Source organism: Tupaia chinensis, unplaced genomic scaffold (assembly GCF_000334495.1).
Source record: "Tupaia chinensis unplaced genomic scaffold, TupChi_1.0 Scaffold145519_1, whole genome shotgun sequence".
In the NCBI taxonomy this organism is placed as follows: domain Eukaryota; kingdom Metazoa; phylum Chordata; class Mammalia; order Scandentia; family Tupaiidae; genus Tupaia; species Tupaia belangeri.
This window is the reverse complement of record NW_006205376.1, coordinates 1,746,527-1,750,817: the sequence shown is the minus strand read 5'-3', so window position 1 is coordinate 1,750,817 and position 4,291 is coordinate 1,746,527. Positions and strand designations below refer to the sequence as shown.

At 43.0% G+C, this 4,291-nt stretch overlaps 1 pseudogene; it reads left to right on the top strand.

Moving 5' to 3' along the window:
• Nucleotides 1–1,882: 1,882 nt before the first annotated feature.
• On the top strand, nucleotides 1,883–3,185 carry LOC102475925 (cell growth-regulating nucleolar protein pseudogene; annotated as a pseudogene).
• Nucleotides 3,186–4,291: the final 1,106 nt, after the last annotated feature.

The window sequence follows — 4,291 nt, the reverse complement described above, 5'->3', positions numbered from 1 at the left end:
GCTGAATGTGTGGAATACAATGAGAGAAGAAAGTCCTGAGAAAATTATTCTGCAATACCAGAAGCAACAGGTTGTACATAGAAACAGATGAAGACCTTTCTGTTGGTGTTTCGTATGCCGACACATAATCTAATCAGTGGTTTCAAGATCACATTAAACTGGGGCAGGTTAGCATGGAGGAAAGAGATCATTTCCTTTTCTTTTCTTTTCAATTTTTTGCCACAGAGCACATGCACTTGCCAGAAAGAGAAACAGAGAGAGAAAGTAAGAAAGCACCTGCCAGGGGGGATGGTCATGATGCAGTTACTTCCCCCCATTCTCCTCTTGGGATTTTGGGCACACACACACACACGCCTGCCATGCTGTCAAGCCACTGGATCTGAGACTCAAACTGCGATGTCGGCCATGTGGGAACAGCTAACCACCACGCCAGCTGGCCCAAGAGACTATTTTAAATGTCTTTCTATAGGGCATGCATAGACAAAAAGTAATCTACCGAGTCATCAGAAGAGTCATCACACATTTTTGCATAGAAAACATCATGATTTTCCCAATGACCCGATACTTGAGATAAAGATGATTGCCAGAGTATACAAAAAGTTTTCCAGGACACACTGCACTCTGCAGTGTAGACATTTTCCACACACAAGGACACAATAGAGTGCAGTAAATATTTTAAGAATTAGTTTATTCATAAGCAAGGCCCCTCTACATCCAGGAAAATCCATTTTGTTAATGTGGGTGGGAAGAGATAGGCAGGGCATAGATTCTTATTTCTTTCTTCAAGATTATATGAACCCTAAAACTTGCATGAAAGCCTGAAAAAAAACACACACTTAATCAGATCACTGAGAAATGAACCTTACTCAATACACACTCTTCCCATTTGCAAATCTTTGCCTTGTTCTTCCTGGAGTGCCAAGGCAGAGCGGAACTTCAGGCTCTATTTAGCAAATGATGGCAGACGTGCCCCTATATTTCCCTTCCACTCCAAGGCAGACAAAGGAGTACCCGTTAAATGCAAAGTCCTTCTTCTCTCTCCTAACCTAGGAGGGCCAGTCCCACAGCAGGTCATGTCTGTCTGTCTGTCTCATTTTACTTCCAAAGAAGCACGTTCAACTCTCTGCCTGAAAATCTTAATTAGATCAGCCAGTTCATCAGGTTTATTTTCTACTTTCTATTATCTCGGATGACAGTGTTCCTATGCATTCTGCCACTCTACAAGGACCCCTTTCATCCCATTTCCTAAATCATTTAACCCAATTGCTGATAAGTCTTCACTGGTGGCCTCCTAGAAGGCCTTCAAGCTTCTAGTAACAGTCTCCTCTAGAAGTCTTGGACTTTCACTCGCATTCTCCTGAAAATCCTCTCAGCTTCTCCCTATTGCCAGTTTCCAAACCTACTCCCACACTTCTCATTTTGGTTATGATAGCACTTCCAGATACCAAAATCTGTAATAGTTATCTCATGCTGTATAATGAATTATTTCAAAACTTAGCATCTGGGTCAGTCCATGGTCTTGTAGTTAAGGTGGCTAAATTGCACATGGCCAACCACACAGTTCGAGTACTGGACCAGCAACTTGGGAAATAAAACAGGAACTTGTGCATGTGTGCCCAAAATCCTGACAGGCAGGAAGATGGAGGAAGAGGGATTGCAGTGTGACCATCCCCCATGGCAGGTTCTTTCTCACTTTCTCTCTCTCTCTCTCTGTCTCTCTCTAGTGAGCATATGTGCCCTCTGGCAAAAAAAAAAAATTGCTACCTTACTATAATGATCTACAGTTCATTATTTCACACAGTTTCCATGGGTCAAGAAATTGGAAATAGCGCTGCGGGGAAGCCCTGGAGGGAGGTGACGGCTCTGCGGGGCAGGCGGCGGCGATTCCACTTGCTCCCCGCAGCCGGTTGAAACCATTGGCGGGCGCTGGCTGTGAAGATACAACTTAAAGCCAATCTTGGCTAGAGACTATCTCATCATTTAGCTAAAAATGGTATTTTTTACATGCAATGCGTGTGGTGAATAAATACAAGTGGAAAAGCACGTATCTATTTGCAGAAACTGTGAATGCCTTTCTTGCATTGACTGTGGTAAAGATTTCTGGGGCGATGATTATAAAAGCCACGTGAAATGCATAAGTGAAGATCAGAAGTATGGTGGCAAAGGCTATGAGGGTAAAACCTTCAAAGGCGATGTTAAACAGCAAGCCTGGGTTCAGAAAATTAATAAGTTAATAAAGAGACCTAATGTCAGCCCCAAAGTGAGAGAACTTTTAGAGCAAATTAGTGCTTTTGACAACGTTCTCAGGAAAAAGGCAAAATTTCAGAATTGGATGAAGAACTGTTTAAAAGTTTATAATGAATCCATTCTGGAGCAGTTGTGGAATATCTTTTCTGAAGCTTCTGGCAGTGAGCCACTTAATAAGGGTCAAGATCAACAGCCACTCAGCCAGGATGCAGGTCCACACGCAGAAGTCTCCACCAAGGCTCACTCCTCCACAGCAAATAACACCATGGAAGAACAAGCAGAAGCGAAGAAGAATAAAAGAGAGAAGAAGGAAGAAAAGAGTGGGAAGAAGAGGAACAAGGGCATGCCTGCAGGGGAAGGGGCAGCTGATGGAGGTAGGGGGTTCCGGAGAGGACAGAGGACAGTGCCAAGGAAGAGCCGAAAACAACTATAGAAAAAAGAAAGCGCAAACATTCAGAAGTTAAAACAGATACTAAGAAGAAAAAGATGAAGATCCCAGGACATTCTGAAGGTGGAGAGCCAGAAGACCACAAGGCTCCTGCAAAAAGGTAGATTCAACTGGAAGGGAATGATTAAAGCAGTTCTGAAGCAGGCCCCAGACAATGAAATTGCCATCAAAAAGCTAAGGAAAAAGGTTTTAGCTCAGTACTATGCAGTGACGAATGAACACCACAGACCGGAAGAGGAACTTCTGGTCATCTTTAACAAGAAAATCGGCAAGAACCCCACTTTTAAGTTATTAAAGGACAAAGTCAAGCTTTTAAAATGACTATGACTATATCTAAAAATTGAATTCCTTCTGTTAACTTCTTTTCACTGCTGTTTATAAAATGTGTAACAAGTGATAACAATTCAAATTTTTGCTTTCAGAAGCTGTATTTTTAAGTTAAGGAAAAAATATATTTTTGGTAGAACTTTTATGAAAAAAATAAAATATATTCTTGTCCAAAAAAATAAAAAGAAATTGGAAATAGCTTAATTAGGTAGTGGAGGCCAAGTCTCATGAGGTTGCTGTCCAGAAACAAGATGAGGCTGCAGTCTTCAGAAAACTTGACCGGGACTAAAGATCTGCCTCTAAGATGGCTCAGTTACATAGCTGGCCATTTCGTGCTGGTTGTTGGCAGGAGGTCTCAGTTCTTCACAGGGTGGGCCTCCCCATACATCTGCTTGAGAGTCTTCATGACGTTGGGCACGTGTGCTTGTGGGCCCAAGATCCTGAGAAGAGACTGGAGAAGAAAGGATTTTGATGTGGCCATCTCCCCTGGGGTGGGGGGTGTGATCTCTCACTTTCTGTCTCTCTATCACTGTCTCTCCAGCAAGTGCACATGCCCTATTACAAAAATCTCTCTTTAAAAAAAAAAAAAAAGAGAGAGTCCTCATGACCAGGAAATGGGTTTACTCTCTTGTCTAAAATAACTGGGGGAAGAAGACTAAATTTATGAAAGAACAGGAAATATAAGACAGTAATCTTTGAGAAAGGGTGAATAAATGGAGTGAACCCTCTAATGACCCCTCGGCTTCCTGTCTGGAGAGTTTTCAGATCATAACACAGGAAAAGAGAACCTAGGAGGTGCCTAGGATCACCAGAAGTTGACAGATAAGAGCAGGAAGTCCAGGGAGATGTAGGTGCAAGGAAACCTCCCTGCCTTTCTCAAAGGCTCTGCTGAAAGTCACTGAAAATAGGCAGGTTAATAAAAGAAAAGGCATACAGATTTATTTAACACATACATGTGCATACCAGAACCATACAAAGTGTTACTCAAGGAAAGGTGAAAGGACTGAAGGCTTTGTACAGTATGGGCAGAGGATGTCTGCAGTTAAACTAAAAATTTGGGGTGTTGGGAGGAATGTAAAGAATTTTATCTTTCTAGGCCAGGTGTCAGACCCTAACCTCCCTCCTTGATCCAGGAAAGGTAAAGGGTCATCATCAGGAAAGCCTGCGTGCGGCTCTCTGCTCCTCCCCGTTCGACAGACAGCCACGTCCTCCCATGCAGTGCCAGCCGTGTCCCGGAGACACGCTGGGGAAGGTCCGAGGAAACGGATT